This window comes from Melospiza melodia, chromosome 9, assembly GCF_035770615.1.
Source record: "Melospiza melodia melodia isolate bMelMel2 chromosome 9, bMelMel2.pri, whole genome shotgun sequence".
Classification (NCBI taxonomy): domain Eukaryota; kingdom Metazoa; phylum Chordata; class Aves; order Passeriformes; family Passerellidae; genus Melospiza; species Melospiza melodia.
In genome coordinates, this window is record NC_086202.1 from 36543894 (window position 1) to 36559781 (window position 15888).

Below are 15888 nucleotides of genomic sequence, written 5' to 3' on the forward strand. Positions count from 1 at the left end.
TTACTGTTAGGCTTAGGCCTAGGACTTTTAAAACCAGGAAGCCCTGTGCTCCAGGCACACTGCAGCTGGTAATAACATCCCAAAGGGAGCGCAAAAGTGACACAACTTGGCTGCCTCTGCTGCTCTTCTCATGAATCCATCCCGAAACTCAGGCTGATTTTCCTTCCTAGGGTTGAGGTTTGAGTTAGGCCTAGGGTTAGTGTTCTTTTAACCAGAAAGCCCTGAGTTCCAAGAACACAGCAGCTGCGGAGGACTAGCCAAGAAGAGCACAAAAGTACCACAACATGCCTGCGTCCACAGATATTTCCTTGGGGACATCCCTACTTCCTGGCTGATTTGCCTTTCTCGTCGTCGGGTTGGGGTTCGGCAGGACTTGTGCTAGTATTTTTAAAATCAGGAAACCCAGACCTCCAGGCACACTGCAGCTGTTCAAGGCATCGCAAGGGCAGCGCAAAAGTGACACAACTTGGCTGCCTCCACTGTTATATCCATGAGACCATCCCGAACCATAGGCTGATGTTCCTTCCTACCGTTGAGATTCGAGTTAGGCCTAGGGATAACATTCTTTTAACCAGAAAGCCCTGAGTTCCAAGAACACAGAAGCTTCAAAGGACTACCCAAGAAGAGCACAAAAGTACCACAACATGCCTGCTTCCCCAGCTATTTCCTTGGGGACATCCCTACTTCCTAGCTGATTTGCCTTCCTCGTCGTCTGGTTGGGGTTAGGTAGGCCTAGTGCTAGGATTTTTAAAATCAGGAAGCCCAGACCTCCAGGCACACTGGAGCTGTGAAAGGCATCCAAAAGGGAGTGCAAAAGTGCCACAACATGGCTGCTTTCACGGCTTTTTCCTTGGCAAGAAACCTAACACCCGGCTGATTTACCTTCCCAGGGTTAGTGTTAGGCTTAGGCCTGGGGCTAGGAATTTTAAAACTAGGAAGCCCTTAGGTGCAGGCACACTGCAGCTGTTCAAGGCATCCCAAGAGGGCCGCAAAAGTGACACAACTTGGCTGCCTCTGCTGCTCTTCTCATGAGTCCATCCTGAACCGCATGCTGATTTTCCTTCCTAGCGGTGAGGTTTGAGTTAGGCCTAGGGTTAGTGTTCTTTTAACCAGAAAGCCCTGAGTTCCAAGAACACAGCAGCTGCGAAGGACTACCCAAGAAGAGCCTAAAAGTACCACAACATGCCTGCCTCCCCAGCTATTTCCTTGGGGACATCCCTAATTCCTGGCTGATTTGCCTTTCTCGTCGTCGGGTTGGGGTTAGGTAGGCCTTGTGCTAGGATGTTTAAAATCAGGAAGCCCAGACCTCCAGGCACACTGGAGCTGTGAAAGGCATCCAAAAGGGAGTTCAAAAGTGCCACAACATGGCTGCTTTCACGGCTTTTTCCTTGGCAAGATGCCTAACACCAGGCTGATTTATATTCCCAGGGTTAGTGTTAGGCTTAGGCCTGGGGCTCGGATTTTTAAAACTAGGAAGCCCTTAGCTGCAGGCACATTGCAGCTGTTCAAGGCATCCCAAGAGGGCCGCAAAAGTGACACAACTTTGCTGCCTCTGCTGCTTTTCTCATGAGTCCATCCTGAACCACAGGCTGATTTTCTTTCCTAGCGTTGAGGTTTGAGTTAGGCCTAGGGTTAGTGTTCTTTTAACCAGAAAGCCCTGAGTTCCAAGAACACAGCAGCTGCAAAGGACTACCCAAGAAGAGCACAAAAGTACCACAACATGCCTGCCTCCACAGCTATTTCCTTGGGGACATCCCTACTTCCTGGCTGATTTGCCTTTCTCGTCGTCGGGTTGGGGTTAGGTAGGCCTAGTGCTAGGATTTTTAAAATCAGGAAGCCCAGACCTCCAGGCACACTGGAGCTGTGAAAGGCATCCAAAAGGGAGTGCAAAAGTGCAACAACATGGCTGCTTTCACAGCTTTTTCCTTGGCACCATCCCTATACCTAGGCTGATTTATCTGCCGTGGGTTAGGGTTAGGGTTCAGCCTCGGGCTAGGATTTTTTTAACCAGGAAGCCCTGAGCTCCAGGCTTACTGCAGCTGCCAAAGGCATCCCAAAGGGAGTGCAGAAGTGTCACAACATGGCAGCTTTCACAGCTTTTTCCTTAGGAAGATCCGTAACACCCGTCTGATTTACCTTTCTAGGGTTACTGTTAGGCTTAGGCCTAGGACTTTTAAAACCAGGAAGCCCTGTGCTCCAGGCACACTGCAGCTGGTAATAACATCCCAAAGGGAGCGCAAAAGTGACACAACTTGGCTGCCTCTGCTGCTCTTCTCATGAATCCATCCCGAAACTCAGGCTGATTTTCCTTCCTAGGGTTGAGGTTTGAGTTAGGCCTAGGGTTAGTGTTCTTTTAACCAGAAAGCCCTGAGTTCCAAGAACACAGCAGCTGCGGAGGACTAGCCAAGAAGAGCACAAAAGTACCACAACATGCCTGCGTCCACAGATATTTCCTTGGGGACATCCCTACTTCCTGGCTGATTTGCCTTTCTCGTCGTCGGGTTGGGGTTCGGCAGGACTTGTGCTAGTATTTTTAAAATCAGGAAACCCAGACCTCCAGGCACACTGCAGCTGTTCAAGGCATCGCAAGGGCAGCGCAAAAGTGACACAACTTGGCTGCCTCCACTGTTATATCCATGAGACCATCCCGAACCATAGGCTGATGTTCCTTCCTACCGTTGAGATTCGAGTTAGGCCTAGGGATAACATTCTTTTAACCAGAAAGCCCTGAGTTCCAAGAACACAGAAGCTTCAAAGGACTACCCAAGAAGAGCAGAAAAGTACCACAACATGCCTGCTTCCCCAGCTATTTCCTTGGGGACATCCCTACTTCCTAGCTGATATGCCTTCCTCGTCGTCTGGTTGGGGTTAGGTAGGCCTAGTGCTAGGATTTTTAAAATCAGGAAGCCCAGACCTCCAGGCACACTGGAGCTGTGAAAGGCATCCAAAAGGGAGTGCAAAAGTGCCACAACATGGCTGCTTTCACGGCTTTTTCCTTGGCAAGAAACCTAACACCCGGCTGATTTACCTTCCCAGGGTTAGTGTTAGGCTTAGGCCTGGGGCTAGGAATTTTAAAACTAGGAAGCCCTTAGGTGCAGGCACACTGCAGCTGTTCAAGGCATCCCAAGAGGGCCGCAAAAGTGACACAACTTGGCTGCCTCTGCTGCTCTTCTCATGAGTCCATCCTGAACCGCATGCTGATTTTCCTTCCTAGCGGTGAGGTTTGAGTTAGGCCTAGGGTTAGTGTTCTTTTAACCAGAAAGCCCTGAGTTCCAAGAACACAGCAGCTGCGAAGGACTACCCAAGAAGAGCCTAAAAGTACCACAACATGCCTGCCTCCCCAGCTATTTCCTTGGGGACATCCCTAATTCCTGGCTGATTTGCCTTTCTCGTCGTCGGGTTGGGGTTAGGTAGGCCTTGTGCTAGGATTTTTAAAATCAGGAAGCCCAGACCTCCAGGCACACTGGAGCTGTGAAAGGCATCCAAAAGGGAGTTCAAAAGTGCCAGAACATGGCTGCTTTCACGGCTTTTTCCTTGGCAAGATGCCTAACACCAGGCTGATTTATATTCCCAGGGTTAGTGTTAGGCTTAGGCCTGGGGCTCGGATTTTTAAAACTAGGAAGCCCTTAGCTGCAGGCACATTGCAGCTGTTCAAGGCATCCCAAGAGGGCCGCAAAAGTGACACAACTTTGCTGCCTCTGCTGCTTTTCTCATGAGTCCATCCTGAACCACAGGCTGATTTTCTTTCCTAGCGTTGAGGTTTGAGTTAGGCCTAGGGTTAGTGTTCTTTTAACCAGAAAGCCCTGAGTTCCAAGAACACAGCAGCTGCAAAGGACTACCCAAGAAGAGCACAAAAGTACCACAACATGCCTGCCTCCACAGCTATTTCCTTGGGGACATCCCTACTTCCTGGCTGATTTGCCTTTCTCGTCGTCGGGTTGGGGTTAGGTAGGCCTAGTGCTAGGATTTTTAAAATCAGGAAGCCCAGACCTCCAGGCACACTGGAGCTGTGAAAGGCATCCAAAAGGGAGTGCAAAAGTGCAACAACATGGCTGCTTTCACAGCTTTTTCCTTGGCACCATCCCTATACCTAGGCTGATTTATCTGCCGTGGGTTAGGGTTAGGGTTCAACCTCGGGCTAGGATTTTTTTAACCAGGAAGCCCTGAGCTCCAGGCTTACTGCAGCTGCCAAAGGCATCCCAAAGGGAGTGCAGAAGTGTCACAACATGGCAGCTTTCACAGCTTTTTCCTTAGGAAGAACCGTAACACCCATCTGATTTACCTTTCTAGGGTTACTGTTAGGCTTAGGCCTAGGACTTTTAAAACCAGGAAGCCCTGTGCTCCAGGCACACTGCAGCTGGTAATAACATCCCAAAGGGAGCGCAAAAGTGACACAACTTGGCTGCCTCTGCTGCTCTTCTCATGAGTCCATCCCGAAACACAGGCTGATTTTCCTTCCTAGCGTTGAGGTTTGAGTTAGGCCTAGGGTTAGTGTTCTTTTAACCAGAAAGCCCTGAGTTCCAAGAACACAGCAGCTGCGGAGGACTAGCCAAGAAGAGCATAAAAGTACCACAACATGCCTGCCTCCCCAGCTATTCCCTTGGGGACATCCCTAATTCCTGGCTGATTTGCCTTTCTCGTCGTGGGGTTGGGGTTAGGTAGGCCTTGTGCTAGGATTTTTAAAATCAGGAAGCCCAGACCTCCAGGCACACTGGAGCTGTGAAAGGCATCCAAAAGGGAGTTCAAAAGTGCCACAACATGGCTGCTTTCACGGCTTTTTCCTTGGCAAGAAACCTAACACCCGGCTGATTTACCTTCCCAGGGTTAGTGTTAGGCTTAGGCCTGGGGCTAGGAATTTTAAAACTAGGAAGCCCTTAGCTGCAGGCACACTGCAGCTGTTCAAGGCATCCCAAGAGGGCCACAAAAGTGACACAACTTGGCTGCCTCTGCTGCTCTTCTCATGAATCCATCCCGAAACACAGGCTGATTTTCCTTCCTAGGGTTGAGGTTTGAGTTAGGCCTAGGGTTAGTGTTCTTTTAACCAGAAAGCCCTGAGTTCCAAGAACACAGCAGCTGCGGAGGACTAACCAAGAAGAGCACAAACGTACCACAACATGCCTGCGTCCACAGATATTTCCTTGGGGACATCCCTACTTCCTGGCTGATTTGCCTTTCTCGTCGTCGGGTTGGGGTTCGGCAGGACTTGTGCTAGTATTTTTAAAATCAGGAAACCCAGACCTCCAGGCACACTGCAGCTGTTCAAGGCATCGCAAGGGCAGCGCAAAAGTGACACAACTTGGCTGCCTCCACTGTTATATCCATGAGACCATCCCGAACCATAGGCTGATGTTCCTTCCTACCGTTGAGATTCGAGTTAGGCCTAGGGATAACATTCTTTTAACCAGAAAGCCCTGAGTTCCAAGAACACAGAAGCTTCAAAGGACTACCCAAGAAGAGCACAAAAGTACCACAACATGCCTGCTTCCCCAGCTATTTCCTTGGGGACATCCCTACTTCCTGGCTGATTTGCCTTCCTCGTCGTCTGGTTGGGGTTAGGTAGGCCTAGTGCTAGGATTTTTAAAATCAGGAAGCCCAGACCTCCAGGCACACTGGAGCTGTGAAAGGCATCCAAAAGGGAGTGCAAAAGTGCCACAACATGGCTGCTTTCACGGCTTTTTCCTTGGCAAGAAACCTAACACCCGGCTGATTTACCTTCCCAGGGTTAGTGTTAGGCTTAGGCCTGGGGCTCGGATTTTTAAAACTAGGAAGCCCTTAGGTGCAGGCACACTGCAGCTGTTCAAGGCATCCCAAGAGGGCCGCAAAAGTGACACAACTTGGCTGCCTCTGCTGCTCTTCCCATGAGTCCATCCTGAACCACATGCTGATTTTCCTTCCTAGCGGTGAGGTTTGAGTTAGGCCTAGGGTTAGGGTTCTTTTAACCAGAAAGCCCTGAGTTCCAAGAACACAGCAGCTGCGAAGGACTACCCAAGAAGAGCCTAAAAGTACCACAACATGCCTGCCTCCCCAGCTATTTCCTTGGGGACATCCCTAATTCCTGGCTGATTTACCTTTCTCGTCGTCGGGTTGGGGTTAGGTAGGCCTTGTGCTAGGATTTTTAAAATCAGGAAGCCCAGACCTCCAGGCACACTGGAGCTGTGAAAGGCATCCAAAAGGGAGTTCAAAAGTGCCAGAACATGGCTGCTTTCACGGCTTTTTCCTTGGCAAGATGCCTAACACCAGGCTGATTTATATTCCCAGGGTTAGTGTTAGGCTTAGGCCTGGGGCTGGGATTTTTAAAACTAGGAAGCCCTTAGCTGCAGGCACATTGCAGCTGTTCAAGGCATCCCAAGAGGGCCGCAAAAGTGACACAACTTTGCTGCCTCTGCTGCTTTTCTCATGAGTCCATCCTGAACCACAGGCTGATTTTCTTTCCTAGCGTTGAGGTTTGAGTTAGGCCTAGGGTTAGTGTTCTTTTAACCAGAAAGCCCTGAGTTCCAAGAACACAGCAGCTGCAAAGGACTACCCAAGAAGAGCACAAAAGTACCACAACATGCCTGCCTCCCCAGCTATTTCCTTGGGGACATCCCTACTTCCTGGCTGATTTGCCTTTCTCGTCGTCGGGTTGGGGTTAGGTAGGCCTAGTGCTAGGATTTTTAAAATCAGGAAGCCCAGACCTCCAGGCACACTGGAGCTGTGAAAGGCATCCAAAAGGGAGCGCAAAAGTGCAACAACATGGCTGCTTTCACAGCTTTTTCCTTGGCACCATCCCTATACCTAGGCTGATTTATCTGCCGTGGGTTAGGGTTAGGGTTCAGCCTCGGGCTAGGATTTTTTTAACCAGGAAGCCCTGAGCTCCAGGCTTACTGCAGCTGCCAAAGGCATCCCAAAGGGAGTGCAGAAGTGTCACAACATGGCAGCTTTCACAGCTTTTTCCTTAGGAAGAACCGTAACACCCGTCTGATTTACCTTTCTAGGGTTACTGTTAGGCTTAGGCCTAGGACTTTTAAAACCAGGAAGCCCTGTGCTCCAGGCACACTGCAGCTGGTAATAACATCCCAAAGGAAGCGCAAAAGTGACACAACTTGGCTGCCTCTGCTGCTCTTCTCATGAATCCATCCCGAAACTCAGGCTGATTTTCCTTCCTAGGGTTGAGGTTTGAGTTAGGCCTAGGGTTAGTGTTCTTTTAACCAGAAAGCCCTGAGTTCCAAGAACACAGCAGCTGCGGAGGACTAGCCAAGAAGAGCACAAAAGTACCACAACATGCCTGCGTCCACAGATATTTCCTTGGGGACATCCCTACTTCCTGGCTGATTTGCCTTTCTCGTCGTCGGGTTGGGGTTCGGCAGGACTTGTGCTAGTATTTTTAAAATCAGGAAACCCAGACCTCCAGGCACACTGCAGCTGTTCAAGGCATCGCAAGGGCAGCGCAAAAGTGACACAACTTGGCTGCCTCCACTGTTATATCCATGAGACCATCCCGAACCATAGGCTGATGTTCCTTCCTACCGTTGAGATTCGAGTTAGGCCTAGGGATAACATTCTTTTAACCAGAAAGCCCTGAGTTCCAAGAACACAGAAGCTTCAAAGGACTACCCAAGAAGAGCACAAAAGTACCACAACATGCCTGCTTCCCCAGCTATTTCCTTGGGGACATCCCTACTTCCTGGCTGATTTGCCTTCCTCGTCGTCTGGTTGGGGTTAGGTAGGCCTAGTGCTAGGATTTTTAAAATCAGGAAGCCCAGACCTCCAGGCACACTGGAGCTGTGAAAGGCATCCAAAAGGGAGTGCAAAAGTGCCACAACATGGCTGCTTTCACGGCTTTTTCCTTGGCAAGAAACCTAACACCCGGCTGATTTACCTTCCCAGGGTTAGTGTTAGGCTTAGGCCTGGGGCTAGGAATTTTAAAACTAGGAAGCCCTTAGGTGCAGGCACACTGCAGCTGTTCAAGGCATCCCAAGAGGGCCGCAAAAGTGACACAACTTGGCTGCCTCTGCTGCTCTTCCCATGAGTCCATCCTGAACCACATGCTGATTTTCCTTCCTAGCGGTGAGGTTTGAGTTAGGCCTAGGGTTAGGGTTCTTTTAACCAGAAAGCCCTGAGTTCCAAGAACACAGCAGCTGCGAAGGACTACCCAAGAAGAGCCTAAAAGTACCACAACATGCCTGCCTCCCCAGCTATTTCCTTGGGGACATCCCTAATTCCTGGCTGATTTGCCTTTCTCGTCGTCGGGTTGGGGTTAGGTAGGCCTTGTGCTAGGATTTTTAAAATCAGGAAGCCCAGACCTCCAGGCACACTGGAGCTGTGAAAGGCATCCAAAAGGGAGTTCAAAAGTGCCAGAACATGGCTGCTTTCACGGCTTTTTCCTTGGCAAGATGCCTAACACCAGGCTGATTTATATTCCCAGGGTTAGTGTTAGGCTTAGGCCTGGGGCTGGGATTTTTAAAACTAGGAAGCCCTTAGCTGCAGGCACATTGCAGCTGTTCAAGGCATCCCAAGAGGGCCGCAAAAGTGACACAACTTTGCTGCCTCTGCTGCTTTTCTCATGAGTCCATCCTGAACCACAGGCTGATTTTCTTTCCTAGCGTTGAGGTTTGAGTTAGGCCTAGGGTTAGTGTTCTTTTAACCAGAAAGCCCTGAGTTCCAAGAACACAGCAGCTGCAAAGGACTACCCAAGAAGAGCACAAAAGTACCACAACATGCCTGCCTCCCCAGCTATTTCCTTGGGGACATCCCTACTTCCTGGCTGATTTGCCTTTCTCGTCGTTGGGTTGGGGTTAGGTAGGCCTAGTGCTAGGATTTTTAAAATCAGGAAGCCCAGACCTCCAGGCACACTGGAGCTGTGAAAGGCATCCAAAAGGGAGTGCAAAAGTGCAACAACATGGCTGCTTTCACAGCTTTTTCCTTGGCACCATCCCTATACCTAGGCTGATTTATCTGCCGTGGGTTAGGGTTAGGGTTCAGCCTCGGGCTAGGATTTTTTTAACCAGGAAGCCCTGAGCTCCAGGCTTACTGCAGCTGCCAAAGGCATCCCAAAGGGAGTGCAGAAGTGTCACAACATGGCAGCTTTCACAGCTTTTTCCTTAGGAAGAACCGTAACACCCGTCTGATTTACCTTTCTAGGGTTACTGTTAGGCTTAGGCCTAGGACTTTTAAAACCAGGAAGCCCTGTGCTCCAGGCACACTGCAGCTGGTAATAACATCCCAAAGGGAGCGCAAAAGTGACACAACTTGGCTGCCTCTGCTGCTCTTCTCATGAATCCATCCCGAAACTCAGGCTGATTTTCCTTCCTAGGGTTGAGGTTTGAGTTAGGCCTAGGGTTAGTGTTCTTTTAACCAGAAAGCCCTGAGTTCCAAGAACACAGCAGCTGCGGAGGACTAGCCAAGAAGAGCACAAAAGTACCACAACATGCCTGCGTCCACAGATATTTCCTTGGGGACATCCCTACTTCCTGGCTGATTTGCCTTTCTCGTCGTCGGGTTGGGGTTCGGCAGGACTTGTGCTAGTATTTTTAAAATCAGGAAACCCAGACCTCCAGGCACACTGCAGCTGTTCAAGGCATCGCAAGGGCAGCGCAAAAGTGACACAACTTGGCTGCCTCCACTGTTATATCCATGAGACCATCCCGAACCATAGGCTGATGTTCCTTCCTACCGTTGAGATTCGAGTTAGGCCTAGGGATAACATTCTTTTAACCAGAAAGCCCTGAGTTCCAAGAACACAGAAGCTTCAAAGGACTACCCAAGAAGAGCACAAAAGTACCACAACATGCCTGCTTCCCCAGCTATTTCCTTGGGGACATCCCTACTTCCTGGCTGATTTGCCTTCCTCGTCGTCTGGTTGGGGTTAGGTAGGCCTAGTGCTAGGATTTTTAAAATCAGGAAGCCCAGACCTCCAGGCACACTGGAGCTGTGAAAGGCATCCAAAAGGGAGTGCAAAAGTGCCACAACATGGCTGCTTTCACGGCTTTTTCCTTGGCAAGAAACCTAACACCCGGCTGATTTACCTTCCCAGGGTTAGTGTTAGGCTTAGGCCTGGGGCTAGGAATTTTAAAACTAGGAAGCCCTTAGGTGCAGGCACACTGCAGCTGTTCAAGGCATCCCAAGAGGGCCGCAAAAGTGACACAACTTGGCTGCCTCTGCTGCTCTTCTCATGAGTCCATCCTGAACCGCATGCTGATTTTCCTTCCTAGCGGTGAGGTTTGAGTTAGGCCTAGGGTTAGTGTTCTTTTAACCAGAAAGCCCTGAGTTCCAAGAACACAGCAGCTGCGAAGGACTACCCAAGAAGAGCCTAAAAGTACCACAACATGCCTGCCTCCCCAGCTATTTCCTTGGGGACATCCCTAATTCCTGGCTGATTTGCCTTTCTCGTCGTCGGGTTGGGGTTAGGTAGGCCTTGTGCTAGGATTTTTAAAATCAGGAAGCCCAGACCTCCAGGCACACTGGAGCTGTGAAAGGCATCCAAAAGGGAGTTCAAAAGTGCCAGAACATGGCTGCTTTCACGGCTTTTTCCTTGGCAAGATGCCTAACACCAGGCTGATTTATATTCCCAGGGTTAGTGTTAGGCTCAGGCCTGGGGCTCGGATTTTTAAAACTAGGAAGCCCTTAGCTGCAGGCACATTGCAGCTGTTCAAGGCATCCCAAGAGGGCCGCAAAAGTGACACAACTTTGCTGCCTCTGCTGCTCTTCTCATGAGTCCATCCTGAACCACAGGCTGATTTTCTTTCCTAGCGTTGAGGTTTGAGTTAGGCCTAGGGTTAGTGTTCTTTTAACCAGAAAGCCCTGAGTTCCAAGAACACAGCAGCTGCAAAGGACTACCCAAGAAGAGCACAAAAGTACCACAACATGCCTGCCTCCACAGCTATTTCCTTGGGGACATCCCTACTTCCTGGCTGATTTGCCTTTCTCGTCGTCGGGTTGGGGTTAGGTAGGCCTAGTGCTAGGATTTTTAAAATCAGGAAGCCCAGACCTCCAGGCTTACTGCAGCTGCCAAAGGCATCCCAGAGGGAGTGCAGAAGTGCCACAACATGGCAGCTTTCACAGCTTTTTCCTTAGGAAGATCCGTAACACCCGTCTGATTTACCTTTCTAGGGTTACTGTTAGGCTTAGGCCTAGGACTTTTAAAACCAGGAAGCCCTGTGCTCCAGGCACACTGCAGCTGTTCACAGCATCCCAAAGAGAGCGCAAAAGTGACACAACTTGGCTGCCTCTGCTGCTCTTCTCATGAGTCCATCCCAAAACACAGGCTGATTTTCCTTCCTAGCGTTGAGGTTTGAGTTAGGCCTAGGGTTAGTGTTCTTTTAACCAGAAAGCCCTGAGTTCCAAGAACACAGCAGCTGCGGAGGACTACCCAAGAAGAGCACAAAAGTACCACAACATGCCTGCCTCCCCAGCTATTTCCTTGGGGACATCCCTAATTCCTGGCTGATTTGCCTTTCTCGTCGTGGGGTTGGGGTTAGGTAGGCCTTGTGCTAGGATTTTTAAAATCAGGAAGCCCAGACCTCCAGGCACACTGGAGCTGTGAAAGGCATCCAAAAGGGAGTTCAAACGTGCCACAACATGGCTGCTTTCACGGCTTTTTCCTTGGCAAGAAGCCTAACACCCGGCTGATTTTCCTTTTCAGGGTTAGTGTTAGGCTTAGGCCTGGGGCTAGGAATTTTAAAACTAGGAAGCCCTTAGCTGCAGGCACATTGCAGCTGTTAATAACATCCCAAGAGGGCCGCAAAAGTGACACAACTTGGCTGCCTCTGCTGCTCTTCTCATGAGTCCATCCCAAACCACATGCTGATTTTCCTTCCTGGCGTTGAGGTTTGAGTTAGGCCTAGGGTTAGGGTTCTTTTAACCAGAAAGCCCTGAGTTCCAAGAACACAGCAGCTGCAAAGGACTGCCCAAGAAGAGCACAAAAGTACCACAACATGCCTGCCTCCACAGCTATTTCCTTGGGGACATCCCGACTTCCTGGCTGATTTGCCTTTCTCGTCTTAGGAATGGGGTTAGGTAGGCCTTGTGCTAGGATTTTTAAAATCAGGAAGCCCAGACCTCCAGGCACACTGGAGCTGTGAAAGGCATCCAAAAGGGAGTACAAAAGTGCCACAACATGGCTGCTTTCACAGCTTTTTCCTTGGCACCATCCCTATACCTAGGCTGATTTATCTGCCTTTGCTTAGGGTTAGGGTTCAGCCTCGGGCTAGGATTTTTTTAACCAGGAAGCCCTGAGCTCCAGGCTTATTGCAGCTGCCAAAGGCATCCCAAAGGGAGTGCAGAAGTGCCACAACATGGCAGCTTTCACAGCTTTTTCCTTAGGAAGAACCGTAACACCCGGCTGATTTACCTTTCTAGGGTTACTGTTAGGCTTAGGCCTAGGACTTTTAAAACCAGGAAGCCCTGTGCTCCAGGCACACTGCAGCTGTTCACAGCATCCCAAAGGGAGCGCAAAAGTGACACAACTTGGCTGCCTCTGCTGCTCTTCTCATGAGTCCATCCCGAAACACAGGCTGATTTTCCTTCCTAGCGTTGAGGTTTGAGTTAGGCCTAGGGTTAGTGTTCTTTTAACCAGAAAGCCCTGAGTTCCAAGAACACAGCAGCTGCGGAGGACTAGCCAAGAAGAGCACAAAAGTACCACAACATGCCTGCCTCCCCAGCTATTTCCTTGGGGACATCCCTAATTCCTGGCTGATTTGCCTTTCTCGTCGTGGGGTTGGGGTTAGGTAGGCCTTGTGCTAGGATTTTTAAAATCAGGAAGCCCAGACCTCCAGGCACACTGGAGCTGTGAAAGGCATCCAAAAGGGAGTTCAAACGTGCAACAACATGGCTGCTTTCACGGCTTTTTCCTTGGCAAGAAGCCAAACACCAGGCTGATTTACCTTACCAGGGTTAGTGTGAGGCTCAGGCCTGGGGCTAGGATTTTTAAAACTCGGAAGCCCTTAGCTGCAGGCACACTGCAGCTGTTATAGACATCCCAAGAGGGCCGCAAAAGTGACACAATTTGGCTGCCTCTGCTACTCTTCTCATGAGTCCATCCCGAACCACAGGCTGATTTTCCTTCCTGGGGTTGAGGTTTGAGTTAGGCCTAGGGTTAGGGTTCTTTTAACCAGAAAGCCCTGAGTTCCAAGAACACAGCAGCTGCGAAGGACTACCCAAGAAGTGCACAAAAGTACCACAACATGCCTGCCTCCCCAGCTATTTCCTTGGGGACATCCCTACTTCCTGGCTGATTTGCCTTTCTCGTCGTCGGGTTGGGGTTAGGTAGGCCTTGTGCTAGGATTTTTAAAATCAGGAAGCCCAGACCTCCAGGCACACTGGAGCTGTGAAAGGCATCCAAAAGGGAGTTCAAAGGTGCCAGAACATGGCTGCTTTCACGGCTTTTTCCTTGGCAAGATGCCTAACACCAGGCTGATTTATATTCCCATGGTTAGTGTTAGGCTTAGGCCTGGGGCTCGGATTTTTAAAACTAGGAAGCCCTTAGCTGCAGGCACATTGCAGCTGTTCAAGGCATCCCAAGAAAGCCGCAAAAGTGACACAACTTTGCTGCCTCTGCTGCTTTTCTCATGAGTCCATCCTGAACCACAGGCTGATTTTCTTTCCTAGCGTTGAGGTTTGAGTTAGGCCTAGGGTTTGTGTTCTTTTAACCAGAAAGCCCTGAGTTCCAAGAACACAGCAGCTGCAAAGGACTACCCAAGAAGAGCACAAAAGTACCACAACATGCCTGCCTCCACAGCTATTTCCTTGGGGACATCCCTACTTCCTGGCTGATTTGCCTTTCTCGTCGTCGGGTTGGGGTTAGGTAGGCCTTGTGCTAGGATTTTTAAAATCAGGAAGCCCAGACCCCCAGGCACACTGCAGCTGTGAAAGGCATCCAAAAGGGAGTGCAAAAGTGCAACAACATGGCTGCTTTCACAGATTTTTCCTTGGCACCATCCCTATACCTAAGCTGATTTATCTGCCTTGGGTTAGGGTTAGGGTTCAGCCTCGGGCTAGGATTTTTTTATCCAGTAAGCCCTGAGCTCCAGGCTTACTGCAGCTGCCAAAGGCATCCCAAAGGGAGTGCAGAAGTGCCACAACATGGCAGCTTTCACAGCTTTTTCCTTAGGAAGAACCGTAACACCCGTCTGATTTACCTTTCTAGGGTTACTGTTAGGCTTAGGCCTAGGACTTTTAAAACCAGGAAGCCCTGTGCTCCAGGCACACTGCAGCTGGTAATAACATCCCAAAGGGAGCGCAAAAGTGACACAACTTGGCTGCCTCTGCTGCTCTTCTCATGAGTCCATCCCGAAACACAGGCTGATTTTCCTTCCTAGCGTTGAGGTTTGAGTTAGGCCTAGGGTTAGTGTTCTTTTAACCAGAAAGCCCTGAGTTCCAAGAACACAGCAGCTGCGGAGGACTAGCCAAGAAGAGCACAAAAGTACCACAACATGCCTGCCTCCCCAGCTATTTCCTTGGGGACATCCCTAATTCCTGGCTGATTTGCCTTTCTTGTCGTGGGGTTGGGGTTAGGTAGGCCTTGTGCTAGGATTTTTAAAATCAGGAAGCCCAGACCTCCAGGCACACTGGAGCTGTGAAAGGCATCCAAAAGGGAGTTCAAACGTGCAACAACATGGCTGCTTTCACGACTTTTTCCTTGGCAAGAAGCCCAACACCAGGCTGATTTACCTTACCAGGGTTAGTGTGAGGCTTAGGCCTGGGGCTAGGATTTTTAAAACTAGGAAAGCTTTAGCTGCAGGCACACTGCAGCTGTTATAGACATCCCAAGAGGGCCGCAATAGTGACACAACTTGGCTGCCTCTGCTACTCTTCTCATGAGTCCATCCCGAACCACAGGCTGATTTTCCTTCCTGGGGTTGAGGTTTGAGTTAGGCCTAGGGTTAGTGTTCTTTTAACCAGAAAGCCCTGAGTTCCAAGAACACAGCAGCTGCGAAGGACTACCCAAGAAGTGCACAAAAGTACCACAACATGCCTGCCTCCCCAGCTATTTCCTTGGGGACATCCCTACTTCCTGGCTGATTTGCCTTTCTCGTCGTCGGGTTGGGGTTAGGTAGGCCTTGTGCTAGGATTTTTAAATCGGGAAGCCCAGACCTCCAGGCACACTGCAGCTGTTCAAGGCATCGCAAGGGCAGCGCAAAAGTGACACAACTTGGCTGCCTCCACTGTTATATCCATGAGACCAGCCCGAACCATAGGCTGATGTTCCTTCCTAGCGTTAAGGTTCGAGTTAGGCCTAGGGATAACATTCTTTTAACCAGAAAGCCCTGAGTTCCAAGAACACAGAAGCTGCAAAGGACTACCCAAGAAGAGCAGAAAAGTACCTCAACATGCCTGTCTCCACAGCTATTTCCTTGGGGACATCCCTACTTCCTGGCTGATTTGCCTTTCTCCTCGTGGGGTTGGGGTTAGGTAGGCCTTGTGCTAGGATTTTTAAAATCAGGAAGCCCAGACCTCCAGGCACACTGGAGCTGTGAAAGGCATCCAAAAGGGAGTGCAAAAGTGCCACAACATGGCTGCTTTCACGGCTTTTTCCTTGGTAAGAAGCCTAACACCCGGCTGATTTACCTTTTCAGGGTTAGTGTTAGGCTTAGTCCTGGGGCTAGGATTTTTAAAACTCGGAAGCCCTTAGCTGCAGGCACACTGCAGCTGTTCAAGGCATCCCAAGAGGGCCGCAAAAGTGACACAACTTGGCTGCCTCTGCTGCTCTTCTCATGAATCCATCCCGAAACACAGGCTGATTTTCCTTCCTAGCGTTGAGGTTTGAGTTAGGCCTAGGGTTAGTGTTCTTTTAACCAGAAAGCCCTGAGTTCCAAGAACACAGCAGCTGCGGAGGACTAGCCAAGAAGAGCACAAAAGTACCACAACATGCCTGCGTCCACAGATATTTCCTTGGGGACATCCCTACTTCCT